The sequence below is a fragment of the Adiantum capillus-veneris genome, chromosome 23 (assembly GCF_014529385.1).
Source record: "Adiantum capillus-veneris isolate H3 chromosome 23, ASM1452938v2, whole genome shotgun sequence".
NCBI lineage: Eukaryota > Viridiplantae > Streptophyta > Polypodiopsida > Polypodiales > Pteridaceae > Adiantum > Adiantum capillus-veneris.
Genome location: NC_140953.1, coordinates 44522199 through 44549810, shown reverse-complemented (window position 1 = coordinate 44549810; position 27612 = coordinate 44522199). Strand labels below are relative to the sequence as shown.

Here is a 27612-nt window from a genome sequence, read left to right as displayed (position 1 = left end):
AAGAGGACCACAAAGGAAAAGGAAGGAAGAAGTGCCCCAGGTCCTAGTAAGAAGAAGGGAAAGAGTCATGAAGGCGAGGATGTCAAAGCCAAGAGGAAAAGGAGAGCTCGTCGCAAGTTTCATGTTTCAGATTTTCCACTAGGGGATGGGCAATTAAGCTGACTTGAAGGAGGATCTAACAAGCAGGAAGGCAGATGTTACTTTTGGGCAGCTTATAGAGATGGCGCCTAAACTAAAGCGACAGTGGAAGAGGATGGTCAACCCAATGGAGAAAGAGCCAGAGAGAGGTTCAGTGAAGGTGTTGGCAATGGATGAGCTACCAGACATCTGTCCAATAGTAGATGTGTGGCACAAAAGAAAAAATTTGGGACAAGGTTATGTGGATGGCGGAGCCTAAATATGTGTCATAACACACTCATGTGTTGAGAAGATGGGTCTTACAGTGACCGGTGTGTCAGGCTTCCGGATTAGATTGGCAAACCATCAGAAAGTAAAATGTTTGGGTGTCGTAAAGAGCTTAGAAGTGGATGCGTATGATGCAAAGAGAGTGGTTGATTTTCATGTGATGCCAGCAGGATTGGGAGCATATTCTATTATATTGGGCAGACCATGGTTACGTGCAGTGGGAGCTGTTCAAGATTGGCGACGTGGTACGATTAGCCTCTATGGAAAGACAGGTGCCAAGAAGCTTTATAATATGGACACAAGGAAACAATTGGAGGAGCTTTATGAAGGTGAGGATGGGTCTAGTGATGAAGACTATTCCACAGTGTCTGACGAGGACAGTGATAGTACGACCAGCAACGATGAGGATGTTGATGTTACATTTCTTTTGATGGACAAAGGAATCCAGGAGTCTGGTTTAGTTGCATTTGCAAATGAGGTGAAAGATGAAAGTGAAGGGCCTTATAAAGTGATTGAAGGGTTGATGCAAACGAAGGTTGAATTGTCAAAGAAGCAGGGATTGATGACACAAATGATCAGTGGAGACCTCTTAACTATGGAGAAGGAGATATATTTGCACATGCAGGCTGATGTCAAAGTAATTGATGGTTTTCTTGATGCAAGGTTGATATATGGAATCTCTACATGTCTTCCTTGGGAACGCGGTGGAAGATTGATTAAGTTTTTGATGTAGGGAATGCGAAGTGTTTTTGTGTGGGATCCAGGTGGAGTGAATATCTCTTTTTGCTGCTACTGAGCATGAATGCTCTAGCAGGCTAGGGGATGGGTAAATTATGTCAGGAGTTTTTTGGAGCAAGGGATTGTGCATATGTACATACACACGCATGGTGCATCAAATAAGGAATTGCCCATTTTCCAGAGCCAGGCGGTTACGTGGGGCCCACATGTGTACAGGTAGGATAGGATGTACATAGTGCATCGATTTTCACTATTACCAGTACCAGTGTTTTTTTTTTAATAATGAGGAGTTGGTAGCGCGTAAAAATTCTCAAGGAAGCTATCCGCGGCCGACGACATGAGGTAAGCAGATGCGTCAGATGGCATCTAGTGGCGTCAGGAGGGCGAATGGGGTCAATGCGTGCACGTGGAGAAGTACGAACACAACGTGGGTGTTTTCTTGTGATAATTATGCAAAAAGGTCATGATGAGGACCATTTTTTGGGGCCACTTCACGTGGTTGCGAGACGCATTATTGGAAAAAGCTGAGTGCCAGGTGTGCGGATGATGCAAAAAGGTGACAACTATGCACTTCGAGGTCAGTTTTTGGCCTGTTCAGGGTCCGTTTGAGGTCATCTAAAAGGCCAAGGATGCCTAACTAATAAAGCTAAGTGTGGGAACTGAAAAACTGAGAGAAGACCAAAAAAAACGTGGAGAGAAGAGGAAGAACAACCGCAGGTGTGTTTTTGGGGTTTTTGGAGCTTGTTTTGGCCGTAAACTGCTCATCCGAGGTCGGATTTGAGCACTTTGACATTGTAGACTGGGGTTTTGGGCTGTTCCGGACGCGATGGCGCTGTCTATCTTGCCAAATTCCTCACTCTTTTTCTGTTGTTTTGGCTGTGTAAGTTTCTCCTATGAGCGAAGCTTCTGCTCCAGTTTGTGATTGTATATGGCTTATTTTACCCATACTGTGTGAGCTGTTTGACCCCTTGTTGTTGGCCCATCCTTTATTGTATCAAAACATCAGAAATTCTCCTCTTTTGAGCTGAGTTTTTTGGGTGCGTGTGTGTGTGTCTTTGTGTGGAGTGGGCAAGTGGATAGTCTCTCTCCTCTCGCTCCATCGGTGTGTTCCCTGTCTCGGCAAGGTGGGTTGTGTAAGCCGAGTGGTGCCCCATAGTGTGTGTATCTTCCCAAGAGTGTGTGTCGGGTCGTTATAGAGGCGTTCTGTGTGTTTCCATTCCGCCCACAACGGTTTATAGCTTTTGTCGGTTTTGCAGGCGTAGTCGCGGTCGATTACAATGCTTTCAAGAGGGGGGTATGCCACAAAGTGATAACGTGGCTATCGACAGTAGAAACCCTAATTTCTGTGAGAAACCCTAAAATTTCTGCAAACCCTAATTTCTGCCAAAAACCCTAATTTTGCAAAAACCCTAATTTCTGAAAACCGTAACCCTAATTGCTGGCTGAAACCCTAAAATGGCTGGAAATCCTAAAAGCAGGCGGCCATGCCACGCGGTTGCAGTGTACGGATATTTTCGAAAATCAAGCAGGTGATTTTTTTTTTTTTTTTGAGCGACGCAAATCCCAGCTTTTGGGCTACGCTTTGCTTTATTTTGCTCTCATTGAGAGAGAAAGAGAAAGTGCTTTTAAACTGAAAGCTTTTGGGGCTCTGCTTTTGGGCATCCCTTGTAATCTTTATATACACGGTTTAGGGCTCACTCTGCAGAGCATTTGGACGCAAAGTCTGCGAGTGAAACCCTAACCGCTCTTTGTAGTTTGACATTGTACATAAAGAAATACCGAAAGGGGCACGAGTCTTTGGGGCCAATATTTCTAGGCACGGAACTCCGCCGGGCCAGTGCAAATCTATTGTGATCTGTGAATTGTTTTGAAGTGGTTTTTGGTGCTGTCGCGATTGATTCTTGACTTGGAGTGTCCAAGTCTGTTACAGGTTCACACAAGGGGTTTAGAATTTGGGGTTAATTTGGGGAGGCTGGCCAAGTTGGGCACCCTTAATAATTTAAAACTTATAAGTGGGCTGCCATCAACGTTAAAATGACTCCGGCAAAGAGGTTTTTTTTCTAATGAAGGGGTAGCAGCCAGGGGAAAATTTCAGCATGCAATGTTTCTAGAAAATCAGCCCAGCAAATTCAGCAATCAGCCCAGCGTTTCCAGAACTCAGCCTAGCGGTGTAGGGAAAGGGTGCGAGCAAGGGGGGAGATGGGGTGCGAGCACTTGGGGGAAAAGGTGCTTCTTGCCGGCTTGTGCCCTTTTGCGTGAAGGGGTGCGAGTGCGGTTCGAAAGGGTGTCATCCAAGCAAAAGTGCACAAGGTTCTTCGGGTACGCCACGCACAACATCTATGCTTTGTCTTTTATTTATAGAATTGGAACAAAAAAATTCATGTTACCTCATATGATTGTATGCGCATGTGTACCACCTTTCTTCAACTTCCATACAACTCCGGGAAGGGTTAGCGCGTAGCAACGAGGGTGAGAGACTCACAACCTTCGGGTCCCAGGACAAAAATTTGCTCTGATACCACTGTGAGGGTTAGTGGTGCTAATCTTATAATTAAGACTTAAAACTTCATACTTAAGATCAAAATGAGACTCAAGAGACTGAATATGTGTTTGATTGATTGAATGAATGCTTGAAAACTGAGTACAATAGACTCCTTATGTCACGAGGACGTGGCAGTTATTAACCATGTCACAGAGATGTGGCAACTGCTAACCTTGGTTGTTAGTTTCTTTCCAATGGGGTTTATTTTATTTGTTTAAGACCCTCTTTTTGAAGTAGCAAACGGTCGGACATTGTATGGCCAATGTGAACGGTAGATTCACCTGCAGACGGGAAGTGGTCGGCACTGGAATTCGTATGGTAAGAGGATGTCTAGGCTCAGAGCAAGATCATATAGGTCCCCCCGTCGCACTTAGCAAGTTGGTGGATGCTAGGAAGTGAACTCAATTAAGGCGTAAAGTCAAGGTGGGACTTCCAACAAAAAGTATGCGATAGTTGGGCCACATTGCATTTTTGGATGTGGTCCCAATGAGGATAGATGGTCAGAAGACCAGTGGGAGCCCAACGGAAGCATCTCCTAAAATTGAGGGAACTGCTATTTTGGGCCGTGAAATGTGTTCGCGTCATTACCTTCGGTATGACTAGGGGAACACTTTATAACTCTGCCGCGAAGTCAACTGACGCGTCGGTTGGGATATTTTTAAGCGGCGAACCCGAAACGGGAAAATGCTTGTAAATGCGCCAAGTGTCACATTTTCAGGGACTTGCCTCTTCCAGAAAAATGGGCGCTGATTTTTAAGCTGGGAGAAGCCTCATTTGCAACCTGTCACAGGTTAAGAGCTATGGAGTGCTTTCTTTCCCTCTCATGTACAGTGTGGTGCTAGGAGTGATGCCCTGCACACTACACACTGCTCTCTCTCTCCCCTGCGTGCAGTTATGTGATGCCCCACAAGAGGGCTACTCATTTGACTGATGTACAGATGTGTGGGTTCATGCTTTTGTGCTGAGGCAAGAGCCTCCTTGAGCAGGAACAGGGGTAGCTAACTGCTGCTCCAAAGCAGGCACTGGTGAGGGTCATAACCTCACCGAACAGGTGCAAAATCAGCGCTGTGTATGCGCTGTAAATTCACTGTTTTTCAGCCGTACGGACGCCAGGATCACTGGGAATCGTGCCCCACTGGCAAAGGACAGTTAGGGGACTGTTTGGGGCTGAAAACAGGGCAAAAACCAGTAAATACAGCGTGCTGAATTTACTGTTTTTGGACAGGAATCAGAGGGTATACGCCAGTGCAAGCGAGTTCCAGCAGGGGAATTGGTTTCGCGCAAGTTTTGGGGCTGTTATGCTGCCGAAATTTGGCCAAATCAAATGGTATCTAGGTGGATACACGTGAAGGATTCCCAGGACCTTACCTTGTAATTTACCCTCCTAAAGAATAAAGAAATACCGAAAGGGGCGCCAATTTTGGGGCCTACAGGTTGTCGGCGTCTGCTCGGAGCATTCTAGCTTCCGAGCCGTGTGTGAGTTCAAGTGTTAATTCCCATTACAGGTTCTCTTTGCAAAGTGCTCTGTGTGTGTGTATAAAGTAAAGAATTTCGGGTGAAAGCCAACGCCTACCGCTCTACGGGCCGGTTACACCTTATATAGGAGACGAAGAGACACAAATGAAAAGACACGTCTCATGGTGAAGAGACGCGACTTTAGACGTAAAGACATATCCTTTTGACGAAGAGTTGTAACCATTGGACGAAGAGTCGCAACCGTAGAGCGAAGGGGTGTGACTAGTTGTCGAAGGAGTGTGGCTTTTGGCAAAGAGGCACGTCTTTTGGGCAAAGGGTCGTGACCACCCAAGCGTAGGGGTCATCCTTGGCATTGGCACTTCGCGTATTTGCAACTAGGAGTAGATGTAATACTGCAACATTGTCACAATCATGACAAATGCACTTTATGTATCTGGGACGAAAAAGAACCTTTTGTTTGTATCTTCACTTGCTAGACTTGGTCTCGTTGTGAAATTTGTGGATGACAAATGTACAGTTCATGATCTCAGTTTTGGTGATGAAATTGTTGCATTTGGCATTTTATGGCGTGGGCTGTATAAGCTCACTTTGTATGACAAGTGTGGGTAGAATTTTGCAAATGTTGTTGTGGATTCAAAAGTTGTTTCAGATGCGAAACTTTGGCATGCACGTTTTGGGCATCTGAATTTTACCAGTTTGCTGCGTTTGCAAAAATTTGATATGGTTGCTTCTTTGCCACCTCTTGAAGCACATGTGAAGCATGTTTGTGAAGGTTGTATTTTGGGCAAAATGCAACGTTCGAAGTTTCCAAAGGATGGTTCAGTTAGGGCTACATGCAAGTTGCAGCTTGTGCATAGTGATGTTTGTGAGCCCATGCAAACTCCGTCCTTGGGCAATTAACTTTACTTCGTGAATTTCATTGATGATTACTCCAGGCATGCATGGGTGTATCTGCTTATGCATAGTGATGTTTGTGAGCCCATGCAAACTCCGTCCTTGGGCAATTAACTTTACTTTGTGAATTTCATTGATGATTACTCCAGGCATGCATGGGTGTATCCGCTTAAAGCTAAGTCCGAAGTGTCTATGTGCTTCAAGCAATTTTTGGCTATGTCTGAAAATGTCTCTAAATGTACTATGGTGTTTACATAGGAGGCGGCAAGCAAGCAAGGCTCAAGCCTCGCACTCGAGGTTCTATGTGTTGAGAAGTGTAGGCAACCCCCAATTCGCTCACTAGAAAATATCACCTAAAAGCACCATTCTATTTAGACTAATAGAGTTCACAAGCTTATTTTATAGTTGTCTCCTAACATATAAGCTGAAATGAAATTAATTTAAGTGCTTTTCAACCCCCCCCCTCCCCCCCCCCTTCTTCCAACTCCCCTCTCGTTCCAGACACATTCTAAGGCCCCCCCCCTCCCTCCCCGTTCTCGTTTCGTGTAACTTTGCATTTGTCAATGGATGAAAAGAAAAAGAGAACTTAAATGTCATTCCCATATTTCCAAATAGTGCTTTATGTCTCTAATGCTTGGCCTTTTGACATACCAAGCAAGTCCGAACATATGCCTCACCATCAGCCTTCAATTTTGGCCAAAAGAAGTAAGATTCCACTAATTTAAGGGTTGCCTCATTACTATGATGCATAGTTACCCGGAACGAGAACAGGGAACGGGGACGGGAGGATCCGGAACGGGACGAGAATGGGGCCGGAATGGTCCACCTAGAGTAAGGCTTGAATTACCTCCATTCAGCTTAGTCCCGAATAAACTCCTAAACAACCTCAAAATTGCCCCCAAATCTACCCCCTAACCTACCCTCAAATTGCACCAAATATGTTCCCCGAACAGCCCCAAATCTGCCCCCAAAAGCCAACTTTTTTTCCCCCAAATGTCTACTTTTGCCCGTTCAGCCCTGCGTTTCGCTGTCCCGCCTCGTTCCCCCCATTCCGGAACATCGTTCCGGTTACACCCCATTCCGGAACGGCGTTCCAATCCCATCCCGTTTCGGGAACGGGACTCGTCCGTTTCGGTTGTGTTCCCCCCGTTCCCTGTTACACTGCTACGATGTCCTGCATAATCTGGTTGATGACATTTATTCACAATGTTTTGGTGAAGAAGATTAGTAATGTAGAAGTCATCCCTAATGTAAGGTGCAGCGGAAGTGAATGCTGAACTTTGCTCAAGATGAGTGCTCCGAAGTGTGCTCAAGGGAGAGCCTTCTGTTCCTTTAGTGAGAGAGTGCAATGGACACAAACAAAGTGATGAACAGTGTGAATGAAGGTGCATGAGACTGAGAGATAGAGAGAGAAGAATACGACACCAGAATGTTAAACTCTCCTCCGAAGGCCCCACTCTCTATGGCGAGAGCGGTCTACTATTAATTGCACAAATCTCTACAATGCTTGGACTTGCCGACGATGTCGACGACGACGAGGACGACGACGAGACTCGTTGAAATCGGAAAATGCTAAGGGCTGAAATCTTCAAATCTTTATGTGCTGAATTCTGAATCTATGTCGTTGACGATGTCGATGGCGCTGATGCAACGACTATGCGCTGAAAACGCAGATGTTGAAATCTGCGTTTCCCGGGCTGAATCTGCAAACTACACTTGATCTGACAGTGCGGTGAGGATCTGCTGCGGGAAGGTGAAATCTGCGAGGTTCGGGGGTTCTACTGCGGAGTCTATCTGCTGAAATTGCAAAACGCTGATGCAAAGGCTGACTTTGTCGCAATGAATCTGCAAAACGTTGGGAGTCCTGCTGATCCAAAAACGCTAGGCTGATTTGGGGTCCTGTGGGGAGAACCTGCTAACGCTAGGACTGGTCTGCTGTACTGTTGTCGCCGGGGCTGATCTGCAATGCAAAAACACTGGAGGCTCTGCAATGCTGAAAAACGCTAGGCTTGGTCCTTGGCTGAAAACGCTAGGTTTACCGCCGGTGGGGGCTCTTGTTGAGAAGGTGCCTGTTGAACGCGAAGTTCCTGCTGCCTCTTCTGCCAGAAAGTGCTAGCGCTAGGGTTTCTTATATACATGCTTGGCAAAATTGCCTACCCAATTTCCAACAAAAGTCACTTAAAAATAATAAGTGAAAAATGTCAAAAATAGGGAAAATAGGTCTATGCACTGTAAAAATGCTCCTGAAGGGTTCTGATTGTAATCTGATGATCATGTTGTGTGCAACAAGAGGATATGCATCTAATCTAAGTGTCTGGACATGCACGGTCTGCGAACAGACTCACAAAAGTGCGAGATCACTTCCTAAGCTAGACTGGCTAAACTGGACTGAATCCTTGTCATGAAGTAGCTTGTCCATGTATACATAGGGTTAGATGTGTCACGTGACATCCCCTCCTTTTCAAAGTGAGGTACTAGTACCAAATTATATGGCGTCGAGGGAGATCGCCAACAGGGTATGGAATCCTGGATATGGCCTCATTAAAGGCGTGGTTCAATGTGGAAGTTGCGTTCTTATGCTTCGAAAGAGCAATGCAACGTTTGTTGGAGCGTTATGATGGATGGAGCAGAGAAGAACCGGAATATGACTGGGATGCGGTGCAAGATGCCATGCATGTTTTGACACAAACATGCTCCAGGATTATGGAGAGTTATAACCGGGATGTAGACGCGATGCGGCGATGCGGGATGGAAAGTAAGAGAACAAGGAAGGTACTCGAAGGAAAGAAAACGAACCTGGAGGACGAACTCTGTCGGCAAGAGCAGGGGATAACCTGGTTTTTTGAGAAGGTATCTTTGATGCATGATAAGCTGGCCCAAGAAGCAGCACGAGCGAAGGAAGAGGTGAGTACTGATGCTTCGTGTGTGGACGAAGGAGAAGAAATTGGCGAGGAAGAGTTGACGAGGAAGCTAGGTGCAATGTTTCCCGGCTATGCCGATGCCTATTATGAGGAAGAAGTGACGCATGAAGTCGGACGTGGTGCTGGTCATGCCCCGTTGGATGGCGAGCTGCTGGCTTGCGAGCCATACTCAAACAGTGAGTATTGTGCAAGTGAGAAAAGCAAAGAGGAATTCCAAGCTGATTAGGTTGACGCCGCATGACGGGGCAAGGCAAGTGCTGGCAGGGCTGAATGGACTGATGCATGTGCCAGAAAATGGAATTGGACCAGATATAAGACTGGATGAGGCCTCTAGTGACGCCAGCATGGTGAATGGGAGTTTTTGCGGTATCCCTGGTAAACCAGGTTTTGGGAAGTTAGTGGCCAGCGGGCCAGATGCCATGGGCAGCAATGAAACGAATGAAGAGACTGAGGAGGAGCACCAGGTGGACCTTGCTGACTCCTTCCCACATGATGGAGAAAGGTTGAGATATGCGTCGCAAAACGACCTACAGGCGGCTGCCCCCTTTGTGCCAGAGAAAGGGGCTGTGGGAATTCATGGCGATATGCCTTCTGCATGCGAGAAGCTGAGGTTGGGCAGCCCGTCAATTCAGGATGAGGTGGTGAACCTGGGATGTTGCACGGATGTCGTGATGCTAGGACGTGACCTGAATGTAAGGGATCCGGGCCAGGGAGGGCCTGTTGATACGCGTATAAGAAACAGTATGTCGCTGAGGCGGGGACGTGCTTGATGCGAACCCATCAGCTGATGGTATTTACAGTACTACGAATGGCCTTGACCAGATGGTGGTCGGGGATTCAGGAATGCCAGCTATGAGTAAACTGGCTTTGAACATGTATGGTAAGGAGAATCGTGGGGATGCTTGGAAAGGGTGGTCAGATCCCCCGCAACTGGGTGGAATGAGTAGTGATTTACCAGATGTGATGGGTGTGATTCTGATACGAGCAGACATTGATGTGCGAGAAACAGCAGGACGTGATTGGGGGTATGACTTAACAGTAATGCACGGTGATCGGATCACGGCTGTGGTTATGGAGATTCGACGGGGAATGTTTTCGAAGCGGTCTTATGGGTTGTTTGCAGGGCCTAAGCTATGTGAGGCTGATCCACTGAGATTAGTCGCCATGAGAATACAGCTCGGTTGGAAGAAGCGGGCCCTGTCGGGGACGCACATGTATGGGGCTGAAGAGAGGGCATGAATAGCCAGTTCTCGACTATGGTACCCTCGACGAAGGACCCATTGGTTAGAGATGCGTGAAGCTTAGTTGCGGACAGCTGGAGTTTCCAAGCCTGGTTTGACGGGCCAGACATGATGCTTTTAGAGGGCTGGATGTCCCCTCTCTCGAGGAGTCCTGCAAGACAGCGGACGACATTCTTACTGGTCTGGATAGCACGGACTACTGTAATCCGGGCTAGAGAGTCGAGCGAGACACAGGAATGTAATAAAGCTTGGACGGAATTTTTTCTCAAAAATGTCAGTACTTGGGGGTTTTGGGATATAGAACCCACAGTTCTTTTTATGCTCGTTTGTTGGTATTGGAACCCGATGCTCACTGGGAGCAGCATGGAACAGGGCAGCCAGTTGGCTGGTGTGGAAGGATGGGGATCTCGGACCCAGCCTGACTAACGATGCGAATGGGGGGGAAGTTGTTCCTCACACCCTGAGCGGGGGCTCTATGTTGCTTATTAAAGTGGACGGCTGTCAAAGTCATGGATGGCGACCAGGGCTGTCTGGGTTTGTGGATAAGGAGCCCCCTAGCGGGTTACTCAATGGGGCTGAGCAGGGCCTGCTGATGGTGCAGATATGCGAGTTGGCTGGTAAGTATAATGCAAGACAAAAGGGGTCTCGTAGTCGAGATGATCGACCCCCAAATGCTATTAATCGGAAAGGCAAATACGCAGAATGGCGTGGTGTGGGATCTGGGTAAAAGGATTCAGAGTTGGACTGCTGTCTCATACATATTGATCGCTTTGCTGTTCGTTTTGGTTGTAAGCGCGCTCCCGCTTGTTTTCGGTCAGGGAAAAGCCCGATGGGAAAAGATCAGATCAGGTTGCCTCGAGATCGGAGCAGGTGAGGTATATATGCAAGCCATCCCGAGGTGGACTGTGGCTGGTTTTGGGACTCATATAGGCAATAGACGGTGGATGGGTTCCTCCTCGACAAATCAATAGTCGGGGAAGTATGACAATAGGGGAATATCGGACTGAGCCGAGGGGCCAGCGAATGTCTAAGCGATGCGGTGTATATGTCGGCAGGAGTTGGATTGCATGTTGACCCGGGCAAGGGATGGCCGAGGGGTTCCCCCTTGTCGAAGAGGACTAAGCGACATGTGGAAGAGCGGTATTAGTGCGCATGAGAAGACTCAGAATGGTAGAGACCGGACTGATAAGACCGAGCGATGTATTGCATTCATGGTGCTTTGCGATCCAGGTGTGGAAGCACGCAAAGATGCATGGGGAGAAGACATCGCTGATGTAAGGCACTACTCGTTTTGCGGAAACGCGGGCCTCGGTGAGCACCAGCCCGCGCTTCATTGAAGCTGTTTTATTTGGCTAGTGGCTTGGACAATGGAATGCGAGTTGGAAAATGACGAGTGGATCATCTGGCGAGCGGTTGCTTATGCTTCTAGATGTAAAGAGATGTTGGCTAAGATGGAATCTCTACAGCCAGCAGAGCAGCGAGGTGATGCTTAACTTGATAATGCGGAAAGGGCAGTTGAGCGACTTCCCTTGGCTCGTTGCTTGGACGAAGAGTATGGTAGCAGATGAATCGGGATACATGCATGCGCGTGGTACTGGACAATGTAAGCCACGTTCTGAGGCTGGGGCATATTGATTTTTGGATAATGTAGGTGCACTTGATGAGGACATCGAGCTTTTTTGGGGAGGGGTGAGTGTTACGGGTCCCCTTTTTGGAGCACACTTCGGGACCCTCCACCACTCCTCGGCCTCTCGATGCTAGCTCACTTTCATGTTCCGAGGCCTCGAGGGCTCCGAGCCGACGAGAGGCCTCCAGCGTGGGAAGGCCCTATAGTGGAGATGGTATTGAGAACGCGATTGGGGTTGCTACGCGGGCACGACCTCTTGTGGCTTTAAGGTGGGTAGGTCGTGAGGTTGGATGTGAAAGGGTTCTCCAGGCGCCGAAAGGGTTAAGGCCTACAAACATGCATAATGGGTCATTGACGGGCCTTTGGGTTCCAAGCTCCAGCGGGGGCTGTTCGCATAGGAAACGCAGGTTTTCGGCCTCGACGTCGCGGGTGAGTGCGCCGGGAGTCGCCCCGAGGGGGCGGTTCATTCAAGCACAACCGGGAGTTGCGCTGGCCACGAGCTATCCCTCAAAGGGGGCTGTGCGCCATACTGTTGCAGCCGTCCCACTCTGATGCGTGGGTCTTGCGATACTTGGAACTTCATAAAGGTCTGCAAGGCTTGCTTCTTTGGGCCGCGCCGAAAGCGACACAAAGTCTTCTGAGTCTCCTTCAATTCTTCAACTTTGTCCATAGTCATGCGTGTACCTTCGTCAAGAATCTTCGAGGCTGAAAATTCCTGAAACCACTTCCAACACAACAACATGAACATACCCATTCCATGTAAAGTGACTGGAAAAATACTATTCCTTCGAAAAATTGTGCATGCAATGTAGATGAACAAAGTGACGGAGTGCCAAACCGTTCATCAAACACACGCAAACAATGGGGTCTTGACTTTCTGATCTAAATCAATCAATTGTGGCAAAACACAATGGAAATGCCGATGCTTGATGCTCAATCTTTCTTGTGCTCTTTTGGAATCTGTGTCATGCCAAGGAAGAGACATGGAATGTGAATTCCTTAAATGCAAACATTTTCATGAGTAATCCGCATACATCCGTGCTTATTCATGAGTGAATCGTGTTCATCGTACAATATGGCATGCCTATGAAAAGGGATCACATAAAGACGCTGACTAAAATACAGGAAACGATCACGAATAAAACGCTCGAACAATGCGTGCTGACTAATCATAGGAACACATAGTACTTCCTGTGGGGGTTCTTTGGAACTCGACTCGAGAGCCATGATCGGTTCTTCGTGATTGATCGAATCTTCCCGAGGGGATTCTTTGGACCTCGACTCGAGAGCCAAGATCGGTTCTTCGTGATTGATCGAACCTGCAATGAGGTTAGCTTTACTAGAAAAAGTATCAACTAACACATCATCCTTGTAAACAATCATGTAAATCATCATGCTTGTCATTATCATGCAATTCATCATGCTTGTCATTATCATTCAAATCATCATGCTTGTTATTATCATGCAAATCATGTGTGCCATGCTTGGGAGAAGAAAAGACTGAGAGAGTCTCCTTTTCCTGATTCTATTCAAACTGCGCCTGCACAATAGAAAAAAGTCGCAACAACTCTTTCATGTGTTGGTCGCTCATCTCTCGTCTTGCTTTGTTCTCGTGATCAAAGGTTGCTCGTCTTTCTTTGTTCTCGCGATCAAAGTCTGCTTGTCTTTCTTTGTTCTCGCGATCCAATTTTGCTTGTCTTTCTTCGCACTCACAATCCAAGTTGGCTTTTCTTACTTCGGCTTCCAAGCGTGCTTGCTCGTGCTCACACGCTATGGCTGCCATTCTTTCTTCGTATTTCTCCTTTCTTTCTTCGGTCGTCAAGCGTGCTTGCTCACGCTCACGCTCAATAGTTGCCTTTCTTTCTTCGTGTTCTAACTTCCTTGCTTCACGTTCTAACTTCTTGTCCATCATCATCTTGTCGAAAGCCTCCATAGGAGTTAGTGCAATCCTTGGCGTGGATGGGGAAGGGGGAGGGTCGGAAAAACCTCATGGTGGGGAAAACTCTTCTTCACCACTCCCATGCTCACCACCTCCATGCGAAGTATCCATTCCGCTTCGGGTGATGACCATCCACTGAAGTCTTGGGTTCAGAAGTTCACGAGGACCTTGGGTTCTTGCAGGTCTTGGTTCTTGGGGTTCTTGAGGGTCTTGAGTTCTTGAGGTTCTTCTTTAGCTTGCAATCTGTGTTAGAGAAGGATCTTCTCTTCACCCGATTTCTACTCTTTTTTGCGGGTGCACCCCTTGGCAGCCTTGTGTTCGCACCCAGGTTGCTTTTTCCCACCTCACGTCGATTGGCCAGCCGCTAAGTGCACAGTCCGCTCTCAATGAGTGAAAAGAGAGACCAGGGGAGGCTGGACAAGCCCTTCTTTCTTGGGTTTCCTGTCACCTCTTCAAAAACACGATTAGGAATCGATACGCCCAAGAGGTCTTGGGTTACGTGCGACCGCAACAAGCAAAAAAAAAAATGTGGTTCTTGTGGTTCTTTCCTTGAGTGATACAGAACACTTCCAACGCTCTGATACCAATGTAAGGTGCAGCGGAAGTGAATGTTGAACTTTGCTCAAGATGAATGCTCCGAACTATGCTCAAGGGTTCCTTTTACTTATGGAAGGGAGAGCCTTCCGTTCCTTTAGTGAGAGAGTGCAATGGACACAAACAAAGTGGTGAACATTGTGAATGAAGGTGCATGAAAGTGAGAGATAGAGAGAGAAGAATAGGACACCAGAATGTTGTCAAACCCTCCTTCAAAGGCCCCACTCTCTATTGCGAGAGCGGTCTACTATTGATTGCACAAATTCCTACAATGCTTGGACTTGCCGACGACGATAAGGACGACAACGAGACGGGCTGAAATCGGAAAATGCTAAGGGCTGAAATCTGCAAATCTTTATCTACTGAATTCTGACTCTATGTCGGTGACGATGTCGATGGCGACGATGTAACGACGACGTGCTGAAAACGCAGATGCTGAAATCTGCCTTTTCCGGGCTGAATCTACAAACTACCCTGGATCTGACCGTGTGGCGAGGATCTGCTACGGGAAGGTGAGATGTGCGAGGTTCGGGGGTTCTACTGCGGAGTCTATCTGCTGATATTGCAAAACGCTGATGCAAAGGCTGACTTTGTCGCTATGAATCTGCGAAACGTTGGGAGTCTCTCGGATCCAAAAACGCTAGGCTGATTTGGGGTCTTGCGGGGAGAATCTGCTAACGCTAGGGCTGATCTGTTGTACTGCTGTTGACGAAGAGTTTTTCAAGGATTATCCAGAGTTGTTGGCAGACTACAAGGAAGCCATGCAGCTCGGTACAAGTATCTCACTTTAAAATGGAGGGGATGTCACGTGACACATCCAACCTTATGTGTCCGTGGACAAGCTACAACATAACAGGGTTCCGTCAGTCGAGTCAGTCTAGATTAGAAGTGATCTGGCACTTTTGTGAGTCTATTTGTAGACCGTGCATGCCCAGTCACTTAGTGTAGATGCATATCCTCTGGTTGCACATAGCATGATCATGAGCATTCCCATTAGAATCCATCAGAATCAGTCAGGGGAATTTTTCAGTGGATTTTATCTATTTTTCCTATTTTTGACAATTTTCACTTATTATTTTAAGTGACTTTTGTTGGGAACTGAGTAGGGCAAATTGGGTAAGATAATATATAAGCAAACCAAGGTTAGCACTAATTGGCAGATGAGCAAGGAGAATAGCAGGCTTCGGCGACAGGTTCCCTCTCTCTCAACAAGACACCCAAGCTCCTTGGGGTTTTTCCCCCCAGCAAGCCTAGCGTTTTTACCTCCAAGTATCATCGCCACCAAGTCCCAGTCCATAACGTTTCCTACAACAAGGCATCATCGCCAAGCAAGTCCAAGCCTAGCGTTTTTGCGAAATCCCATCGCCAGTAGATTTTCCATGCTAGCGGTTTTGGTCCAAGACAGAGAAGCTTCAGTTTTCAGCTTTTGTGCCATGAGCAGTAGGTGAATTTCAGTCCTTATGCTAGCCATTTCAGCCCCGACACATGCAGCAGATTTTTAGCCTTAAAGATAGCAGATACTAGCGTTTTTCCTAGCGTTTTCAAGCAGGGCAGAATTCAGCCATCAGCGTTTTTGGACAGCAGATAAAAAATTGCAGATTTCAGCCCTTAGGTCGGTGTCGCCATCCCCGTCGTCATCACCAACATAGCCTCGAGTTGCATCATTCACATGCATCCACTTTGTAGGAGTTTGTGCAATCAATAGTAGACGACTCTCGCCAACGAGAGTGGGGCCTTCGGAGGAGGGTTTTACAACGTCTCTGGTGTCGTATCTCTCTTCTCTCTTTATCTCTCAGTCTCATACACTTGCACGCACAGTGTCCACTCACTTTGTTCGTGATCATAGCACTCTCCACTAAAAACGGAAGGCTCTCCCTTTCATAAGAACTAAAAGGAACCTTGAGCAAAATATGGAACACTCATCTTGAGAAAGAACAACATTCATTCCGCTGCACCTTACATTGGTATCAAAGCTTTGACAGTGTTTTGTATCACTCAAGGAAAGAACCACAAGAATCACAAGAAATCTTTTTTGCTTGTTGCGGTCGCACGAACCCAAGTTCGCTTGAAGAGTGATAAGAATCCCAAGAAAGAAGGGCTTGTCCAGCCTCCCCTTGTGTCTCTTTTCACTCATTGAGACCGGACCGTGCACTTAGCGGCCGGCCAATTGACGTGAGGTGGGAAAAAGCAACCTTGGTGTGAGCGCAAGGCTGCCAAGCATAGTAACAGGGAATGGCCGTTTTCAGGTCTCTGTTCCCCGTTCCCATTCCAAGTTCCCGTTCCGAATCCCCGTTCCGTGTTTCAAACGTGAGTACCCATAATAGGGAATGGCATTTTGTTCCGCGTTCCAGTTTTCCATTCTCGTTCCGGTTTCCCGTTCCTGGTAACTATGCCGCCAAGGGGTGCGCCCGCGGAAAAGAGGAGAACTCGAGTGAAGAGAAGATCCTTCTCAAACAGAGATTGCAAGCGAAAGAAAATCCTCAAGAACCTCAAGACCCTCAAGACCCTCAAGAACCTCAAGATCCTCAAGAACCTCAAGACCCTCAAGAACCCAAGTTCCTCGTGAACTTAAGCACCAAAGATCATAGTGCATGGTCATTACCTGAAGCGGAATGGATACTTCGCATATAGGTGATGAGCATGAGAGAGGCGACGAAGCATTTTCCCCACCAAGAGATTTTTCCGACCCTCCCCCTTCGCCATCTACGCCACAAAGTGTACCAAATCCTATGGAGGCAATGGGCAAGACGATGATGGACATGATGGCCAAACAAGAAGCGACTCGCATTGCCTTGGAACGCGAACACGACGAACGAAAAGAAAGAAAAGCACAAAGAAAGGAGGAAACTGCAGCAAGACGCGTGGTCTGGGAGGCCGAGCGTGAGGCCGAGCGTGAGGCTCAAAGAGAACTACGTACTCAAGAATTGGTTCGACAGGTACTTGCCTCGAAGTCCGAACCACCCAAAGATCGTGGGAGTTCCTCAAGTGGCGCAAGCCACGATGCGGATTCCAACAACCCAGTCACAGAGAAGTTGACTTTCAGTAAGTATGATGGTAAGATGGATGCTACGGTTATTCATTCTTGGTTGCATCAATTTAATGCTTATTTTGCGACAACTAAGAAGACAGGGAGTAGCAAGGTATTGACGGAAACTGGTACCTTGCCGGTGATGCCATCAATTGGTACCACTATAACCGGCCTGTACAACGTAGAGAGCGGTACTATTTCAATTACCTGTTAACTTTACACAGAGCACTGAGAAGGGAAGAGAAAACAGTTGCGTCCAGCGACTAGAATGTCACTGCGCACACGAGACCGACACCCTGTAGGCCCCAAAGACTGGCGCCCCTTTCGGTATTTCTTTATTCAAATTAAGGTAGACGATCCGACCACTTCGCACAAGCTTTCACGAAGCTGTCCAAACCTTGCGAGGGCTGAAAACGCAGGTTTTCGACCTGATTTTGGCAGCATAACGGCGCAAAAACCCATGTAGGTCAAAAGCACCTGTCTAGGACGGATTCCCTCGCTATCTGGAAGCTTTCTGGTGAGCTGTCACAGAATTTCAGCGGGCTGTAATTCCCTGTTTTTCACTGCCGGGTGCCAAAAAGCCTGTACACGCATCCCAAGGCTCTCACGAGGCTCCCCCGGTGTTCCCTTGCAGTTTAGGTGCGAAACCCTAAACCTGCAAAAAAACACAGCAGGCGGTAATTCGCTGTTTCGGATCGTTTTTAGCGGAGCGAACACGCCTACGCGTGTCCCAAGGGCTCCCGCATGCAATGGGACAGTTCCCCTGTGAATTGGACGAGTTTTCACGCGAGAAAACTCTCCGAACTTGCAATCTTTCGCGATGGAACTGTGTACCTGTGGGGGATTAGCAATTAGCTAATCCGGTTCGTGTTCAGAAGGCTCTTGCCTTGGCAAACACGCATAAACCCCCAGAACTGTACATGTTCAACTGAGTAGCCCAACTAGTGGGGCATTACCATATGTGCCAAAGGGGAGAGAGAGATGCACGAGAGCAAATCATCGCGCTACATGAGACAGAGGAGAAGGCAAGCTTTCCATTAAAGCTGTAGACCTGCACCCACTACTCACACACACACATTGTAGGTCACTTGTGTTCAAAATCAGCCTCCTCTCTCAAATTGGGCGCCCCCTCTTCATGCTAGAAGTGGCAAAACTGCCTGGAGCCGCCATGTGTCCAGTTTGCCCCTTTTGAGTTAATTCTCTAGTTCCCACTGACTTATAAAGTTATAAGTGACTTTCGGAGTGGCCCAGACTTCATTTGGCGCACACAGGCTTCCATACTCGTCAGAATTCAGTGCTAACTAGCCCGACCAGTCCCAGACTGACCGACCAAGACTCCCGCTGTGAGAAACCTATTCGGCCGCAGCCGTTTCACACTGGCCATGCAATGTCCACTTGCACCTTTTCAAGGGTTCCGGGGAAAACAAGTAAAAATAAAAATAAATAAAAATATCTAGTACTTATTTACGGAAGGCAACATGAAAAATACACCTCCTGGTGACACACCCCACCCTTGAAATACTGCAAGCGACCTCGCTTGCATGCCAATAATACTTGCGGTATCTGTTGATATCACACATATTCTATGATGGGAATCCAAGATATACATGCTTCCGGAAATGTAGCATTGGACGATTAAACAATCCCACCAACCTGGCTACGACACATATATCAAGCATAGAAGCCTTCTAGTGTACTCTGAAGCACAAACTTCTCTAGCTAAATTCTGTATGGAAAGAGTAGATACAATTGCTTAACTACTCTCTTGAGCATCATGAACCATGCTCTTGCCTTGCTCCAAAAAGTCTACATCAAGTCACTATGGGTTCCATCTGAAAGGCTTCAAGATACAATTGCAATAGCTGAGGTGAATCAAGCAATTCAGACTCTTCCATCCATTTGGCATCCAACGATGGATAGTTCTTGAACTTCACCAAATATTGTCTTGCAACCTTTCCTCTAACCTTTCTTTCTTTATGTGCCAATATTTGTTCAGGAACAAGGATTTCATCCAATTCTTCCACTTCGGGTTGTTCCTCATCAAGCATATTCTCTGGCACATCACCAACAAAGGGTCTTAGAAGGCTGACATGAAAAGCATTATGTATTTTCTAGCCTTCTGGTAGCTTTAACCTGTAAGCTACATCGCTGATCTTTTATGAAATCCGAAAAGGACCATAATATCGCATACTGAGCTTAGGAAACAAGCGTTCCTTGCCTTTCCTTTTCCTTAACCTGGCCTTTTCAAAGCGCAAAAGCACCCAATCACCAAGTGAAAATACAAGTTCACGACGGTGACGATCAGCAGCTTTCTTTTGCTTAGCCTAAGTCTTCTCAAGAGCAATCTTTATCTTCCTATATGTTTCATCCATATCTTGGACATACTTGTCTGCCTCAAAAAAACTTGTCCTTAGTCTACAAAATGGGCGGGACTTTCTTCCCTCCTTCCACTATCTCAAATGGTGCCTTACCTATTGACGTATGCACAATGTTATTGTAAGCATATTCAACCAATGGAAGATGATGTTCCCAAGTTGCCTTGTCCTCTGACACATAACATTTGAACAGGTCCAGAACAGTAGAATTTGCCTCTTCTGACTGTCCATCAGTTTGCGGATGAAACGAAGAAGAGAACTTTAGCGTAGTGCCTATGTTCTCAAACAATGCCTTCCAGAAAAGACTCGTCATACGTGGATCCCTGTCACTGACAATTGACTGAGGCATCCCATGATATTTAAAGATATTGCTCATAAATATCTTGACCATGTGTTCTGGCTTTATCTTCTTCCTCACAGGAATGAAATGGGCCTGCTTACTGAACCTACAAATGATAGTCCAAATCCCATCATTGCCTGTTTGTGTCCTTGGAAGATCAAAGATAAAGTCCATTGCTATGCTTTCCCATGGCCTATCAGGGATCGGCAATGGCTGCAACAATGCCGGTTGCTTTTGTCTGTCAAATTTGACTTTTTGGCATACTAAGCATGATCTTACAAATGTGTCAACATCTTGACGCAAAGCTGGCCAATAGAAGAATGCCTCAACCCCTTTCACTGTCGCATCAATTCCACGATGCCCAGCATAAGGTGGAGCATGACTTTCCATCAAAATCTTTGGCCGTAACTGTTTGGTAACGCATAACTTTCCATGCATCATGAGAAAGTCATTTTTAAGCATATAGTGCTATGATGTTGCCCATCAACAAGCTGGTCATAGATCCTCGCAAAATCTGAATCTTCAGCATATTGTGTGTTCATTTCGTCTAGTTCACAATGGTACGGAATTGACATTGCTGAAATTTGGGGCTTTCGTGACAACGCATCAGCCACCACGTTCTTTTTCCCTTGCACATGCACAATCTGAAAATGGAACATTGACAAGATGTTTGCCCATCGCATGTGCTTCTCAGACAACTTCGTCTGTGTGAGAAAATATCGCAAGGTTTGATGATCCGTTTGGACAACAAAATCAGCCCCTAGCAGATAGTGTTTCCAACTAGTGAGAGCATGAATTACTGCCAACAATTCTTTCTCATAGACTTGCAAGTTCCTTTCAGTCTTCAAAAGAATTCTGCTCTCATATGCGACTACTCGGCCATTCTGCATTAGAACTGCACCAAGACTATGGCCACACGCATCACACTGAACCACAAAAGGTTTTGAAAGATCTGGCAAAATGATTACCGGGTCTGAAGTCAGCTTCTCTTTCAAGTGTTTGAACGCTAAAATTTCCTTGGCTGTCCACTTGAAAGTAACTCCTTTTCCTTGTAGTGCATGGAGTGGAGAAGCAATCTCGGCAAAATTTCGGATGAACCTCTTGTAGTAGGAACATAAGCCTAGAAAGCTTCGAATGTCATGTACGGACTTCAAGTCTGGCCATGACCTAATTGCTTCCACTTTAGCGGGATCCATGCGTACCCCATCCTTTGAAACAATGTGCCCAAGGAAGTGAATTTCATGCAAAAAGAATTCACTCTTCTTCGTATTAATGAGTAGCCTGTTCTTACGTAACTCATTGAAAACTGTAGTCAAGTGATCCCTATGCTCCTCTTCAGACTTCGAATAGACAATCATGTCATCAAAGAAGGTACCCACGAAGTTTCTATGTGGTCTAAAAATTCTGTCCATCATTCTATTAAACGTGGCAGGAGCATTTGTGAGACCAAATGGCATAACAAGAAACTCATAGAGACCAAATGTTGTCCTGAATGCAGTCTTATGGACATCTTCTGGCCTAATGCGTATCTGATGGTACCCACTCTTTAGGTCTATTCTTGTAAACAATGACGCTCCCTCAAGCCGATCAAGAATGTTATCTATCCTCGGTATGGGGAACCTGTTCTTGATGGTATTCTTATTCAAGGCGCGATAGTCAATGCACATACACCATGAACCATCCTTCTTCTGCACTAAAAGTACAGGCGAACAAAAAGGGGATGAACTGGGCTGAATCAGCACCTTCTCTAAAAGCTCGTTGACCTGACTCATAATCTCTTTCTGCTGGGCTGCACTAACCCTGTATGGTGGTCTATTCGGTGGACTAGAACCTGGCACAAGATCTATGGTATGATCCTCAGGTCTCTCAGGAGGTAACTCCCCTGGCAAAGAGTCCGAAAAACAATCACTGAAACCACTCAAAAAAGTTGACCTGTCTTTATCTAAGGTAGACAAATTAGATACAACTTGAGGTACTTCTTTTGCAAAGATCAAGTATGCAGAAAGATGATTCTTTATTACAGATGAAATAGGAGAAGCAGAAACAACTGGAATAGACTCGCCTTTAAGCTTTACATCAAGGACACGAGTCTTTCCTCTATGTACAAGGGTAATCTTTTTGTTGTAAGTATCCACCAAAGCATGCAACCTGTAACACCATGGGATACCCAGTAACACATCACAGCCCTCAAGTGGCATAATATGAAACTCTTCCGCATCGACATAACTCTGAATGTGCAGACGAAGCTTCCCCAAAATGGGAGTAACGGGCTGTGAATGACCTAGGCATGCCAAACCTGCTTCCCCTGTCATACCCATCTCCTCTGCACGAATGCCCAACTTTGATGCCAATTCTGGTGATATGAAATTTGCACGGGCTCCTGGATCAAAGAAAACCAGCACTATTTGGTCTCTAACTTTGCCCCAAGCTCTGCACAGCTCTGTGATATTTGTGTTTGGCTGGTCTCCAACCAAATCTGGAACAAGTCTTGCACTTGGCTTTGGCTTCTTCCCTTTATGGTCTGACTTGTCATCCTTATCCTGTGACTTCTTCTGTGGGCATTCATTTGCAAAATGTCCTTCCTGTTCACAAATGTAGCATTTCTTGGCCTCCCTAAGGGCTTTCCGTTCTTCAAAAGTTTTGCCAGAAAAATGCCTCTTTTGTCCTTGTCCTCGTCCTGAAGAAGACTTAGACTGCTTCTTGGACGTATCACCTTCTTCAGTGGAGGGCTTCTTTGTGGGAGGCTCAGAAGGCTTTGCTGCAACATTGCCCTTGGGTAAAAACTGTTTGCCCTGGGACCCTTTCTTGTGGCTATTAAATCCATCGGAATCTCCCTTCGACAGATTGCTGGCCACTCTTGCATTCTCTATCAACTGAAACATATTCATGACAGTAGTCTTTGTGCAATAGTCCCTGATCTTCTTGGGCAATCCGCAACAGTACTTCTCAATTTGTTCTGACAATGGCACAAACCTGTAAGAGGTGACTGGCAACAGTGCGGCCCAAAACCGTTTATTGCACTCTTCCAGATTCGCACACTGTTTAGCATTCAACTCGTGCCATTCTGTCATCACATCCACTTCAAAAGTGTTTGTCAACCATGCAGGCGCAAAAAGCTGTTTGAATTGGACCCACGTTGTTGGGGCTTAACCCTGTTTCAACAATGCGGTCCACCATTGAAGCGCATTCCCTTTCAAGAAAGTGGCAGCCTTGCGTATCTTTGAAGATTCCGTGAAGTTTCCTCCAGCATAAGCTGCATCGAATTGCTGTATGAAGGTCAAAGCCTTCAATTGATCCTCAGTTCCTCTGAAAGTTTCAAACTTCACTCCCTGCCCACCTTCCTTGTAATCCTTCAGCTGACTCAAAGGAGCCACATTATCATAAACAGGTGCCTCTAACAGTGGTGCTCCATGAGTGTTCATTCCAGCACTCGCATCAACTGTTTTCCCTGTCATATCTGCATTTTGTACGTATGGCTACGAAAAACCAGCCATACCAAATTGTGTTCCAGGCACTCGAAACTGGCCATAGGCACCGTGAAAACCTGGTTGGACACCCATGTTCGCGTACATAGGGTTACCCATGCCAGTTTGCATTGTCCCGAACACATTCCCTGGCATATAACCTGTGGAAGCTCCAACCATAGCTTAAAACACTGAACTACCTCCAAAATAACCAGGATAAGTATTAGGTAATGGAAGGGTCTGACGCATAGCGTGTTCATTACTCCCTTGACCATTCACATGGGCTTTCCCTCGAGCATCATGAGTCCTCTGCGCATTGGAAATCTCCTTTTCCTGCAACGGCTCAGTCGTGCCTTGTGTAGGAGATTGAAAACCCTGTGTCGGAGCCTGTAAGAACTCCTGCATCCTTGGGTTGTTAGCCAACTGCTGAAACATGTCCATGCAGCAACGCAGTTGAGTTCTAAACAATCTGTCCTCTTCTTGAAGAGTTCAAGGAACTTTCTCCGTGCCATGTGAGGAAGATCCCTCTTCAGATACTTGGTCTCTCTTCTTTGCCATAACGACAAGCTCTGTGTTGCTTTCACCCACAACAATCCACGCTGCACTTTTTGAAGAAAAAGTGACCATCCCGTCGATGGAACCATATAACGGGCCTGTACAATGTAGAGGGCGGTACTATTTCAATTACTTGTTAACTTTACACAGAGCACTGAGAAGGGAAGAGAAAACAGTTGCGTCCAGCGACTAGAATGTCACTGCGAACACGAGACCGACACCTTGTAGGCCCCAAAGACTGGCGCCCCTTTCGGTATTTCTTTATTCAAATTAAGGTAGACGATCCGACCACTTCGCACAAGCTTTCGCGAAGCTGTCCAAACCTGGCGAGGGCTGAAAACGCAGGTTTTCGACCTGATTTTGGCAGCATAACGGCGCAAAAACCCATTTAGATCAAAAGCACCTGTCTAGGACAGATTCCCTCGCTATCTGGAAGCTTTCTGGTGAGCTGTCACAGAATTTCAGCGGGCTGTAATTCCCTGTTTTTCATTGCCGGGTGCCCAAAAGCTTGTACACGCATCCCAAGGCTCTCACGAGGCTCCCTCGGTGTTCGCTTGCAGTTTAGGTGCGAAACCCTAAACCTGCAGAAAAACACAGCAGGCTGTAATTCGCTGTTTCGGATCGTTTTTAGCAGAGCGAACACGCCTACGCGTGTCCCAAGGGCTCCCGCACGCAATGGGACAGTTCCTCTGTGAATTGGACGAGTTTTCACGCGAGAAAACTCTCCGAACTCGCAATCTTTCGCGATGGAACTGTGCGTACCTGTGGGGGATTAGCAATTAGCTAATCCGGTTCGTGTTCAGAAGGCTCTTGCCTTGGCAAACACGCATAAACCCTAGAACTGTACATGTTCAACTGAGTAGCCCAACTAGTGGGGCATTACCATATGTGCCAAAGTGGAGAGAGAGATGCACGAGAGCAAATCATCGCGCTACATGAGACAGAGGAGAAGGCAAGATTTCCATTAAAGCTGTAGACCTGCACCCACTACTCACACACACACACTGTAGGTCACTTGTGTTCAAAATCAGCCTCCTCTCTCAAATTGGGGTCCCCTCTTCATGCTAGAAGTGGCAAAACTGCCTGGAGCCGCCATGTGTCCAGTTTGCCCCTTTTGAGTTAAGTCTCTAGTTCCCATCGACTTATAAAGTTATAAGTGACTTTCGGAGTGGCCCAGACTTCATTTGGCGCACACAGGCTTCCATACTCGTCAGAATTCAGTGCTAACTGGCCTGACCAGTCCGAGACTGACCGACCCAAACTCCCGCTGTGAGAAACCTATTCGGCCGCAACCGTTTCACATTGGCCATGCAATGTCCACTTGCATCTTTTCAAGGGTTCCGGGGAAAACAAGTAAAAATAAAAATAAATAAAAATTTCTAGTACTTATTTACGGAAGGCGACAGGAAAAATACACCTCCTGGTGACAACCACGCATGGGAAGAGGCACAACTAGCCGTGCACCTAGAGAAAGTCGACGAACTTACGTCCCTTCCCTTTAGTTGGGCTGATTTCCAAGACAAGCTGAAGACGCGGTTTATGCCACCTCAGTACCTCGTACGATTGAAGGACGATTGGCGCGCTCTTAAGCAAAATGGTATGCCGGTTGTGTCTTTCTCTAATCGTGTGTTGCAGCTCGGCACTCAATTACGCAAATCGGATGCGGAGCGCAAGGAGGCATTTCTTTACGGATTGGACGAGTATATCAAGTATGATGTCGAGGTACTTGATCCAATCGATCTCAACAAGGCGGTAGCTACTGCTCTCGCACACGAGATGAAGCACAACAAGGGAAAGCCTAAGGAAAACAAGACTTCTCAAGGAACCCCGCAGAATTCTCAGAACACGCAGAATGGTAAGAACGGTAAGAATGGTAAGAATGGTAATTCTTCTAGCCCTTCTTCCTCTAATTCCTCGGAAAAGAACTCTAACAATGAATCTAAGGGTAAAGCTAAAGCACCTGCAAAACCTAAGCTAACCCCATATGCACAAGGAATTGTAGGAAGATACATCACGGCTGAAGAACAAGTGATTTATGCTAAGGAAGGTTAGATGTTTTCAATGTCACGTCAAGGGTCACATTAAGAAGGCTTGTCCTAAGATAGCCCCACCTAAAGAACAAAAGGCACTCACAGCAACCACAAGCGCTATAACGCACCACACTGAATCTTCTCATGACTCTGACACACACATTGATGAGTCTCTCATGAAGTGTTATGGTCATGTTAAGGGTCAGCGTTTTATCATATTGTTTGATCCAGGTAGTATGCATGATGTGATTAGTCTCTCTCTTGTTGAGAGAGACCACCTAGAGGTTAGTCAGAAATCTCCTCTCAAGGTTTCTGGCTTCGCTTCTGGTATGGACTCTCATCACAAAAGAGTGCCTTGATGTGATGTTTACCGTACAACAAGCTTCTTTCAATAGGAAATTTCTTGTGTCTCCTCTCTCAGGATGTGATATGATTTTGGGCATAAGATGGTTTTGTGAACTCAACCCTCTCATTGATTGGGAGGCTAACACTCTCACTTTACATGCAAAAACTGACTCCCCCCTCATCATTCGTGTTGAGAAGGGCTTGCATTCTTTAGCTCTCATCTCTCATGTGCAGGTAAAGGGTGAATTACGACGAGGAGCACAAGCGACATTCATCTATGTTGCTCCAGTTTCCCATAGCATTCAGGCTCTAGCTAAGTATTCAGATTTGTTTACGAAGTTTAAACATCTCTTTTTGTAGGATGATCTTCGACCTCGTCTCCCACTTGAGCGGCCAGAGGACCATCGCATCGAGCTTATGGAAGGGACACAGCTTGTTAGTAAGGCTCCCTATCGTTTGAACAAGACACATGAGGAAGAGTTAGAGCGACAACTCACGGAGTTGGTGGCTAGAGGATTCGTACGTCCTAGTGTAAGTCCTTTTGCTGCCTCTATTTTATTTGTTTGCAAGAAGGATAGTTCGTCTCGTTTGTGTGTTGATTATATGGCATTAAACAAGATGACCGTCAAGAACAAGTTTCCGATGCCTCGCATTCAGTATATCCTCGATAGGCTCAATGGGGCAAAGGTTTTCAGCAAGGTCGATCTCAAAAATGGATACCATCAGGTACGAGTATTCAAAGGCGACATTTTCAAGACCGCTTTTCGCACCGAGCGAGGGCAATGGGAGTATATTGTTATGCCTTTTGGATTGACAGGTGCCGTGGGTACATTTAATCGTCTCATGGTAGGTCGTTTCGGCGATATGGTCGGTGTATGTGTGTTCATCTTTTTGGATGATATTCATATTTTTTCTGCATCGTGGGGACAACATGAAAGAGATGCCAAAGGATACTAACTCGTTCGGATGAGTGATACTAACTCGTTCGGATGAGTGTCAGTTGTACATTGCAGTTAAGAAGTCTGGATTTTTTCTTACTGAAGTCACTTATCTGTGTTATATCATTTCTATAGAAGGCGTCAAGCTAGATCCCGCGAA

At 46.5% G+C, this 27612-nt stretch overlaps 1 protein-coding gene and 1 pseudogene across 2 annotated transcripts in view; both read left to right on the top strand.

Annotated features, from left to right (window-relative positions):
* The window catches only part of LOC147427724 (uncharacterized), a 118399-nt gene that overhangs the window by 72658 nt on the left and 18129 nt on the right, over nucleotides 1–27612 (top strand). The gene's annotated exons all lie outside the window — the stretch shown is intronic.
* On the top strand, nucleotides 8588–9746 carry LOC147427725 (uncharacterized; annotated as a pseudogene).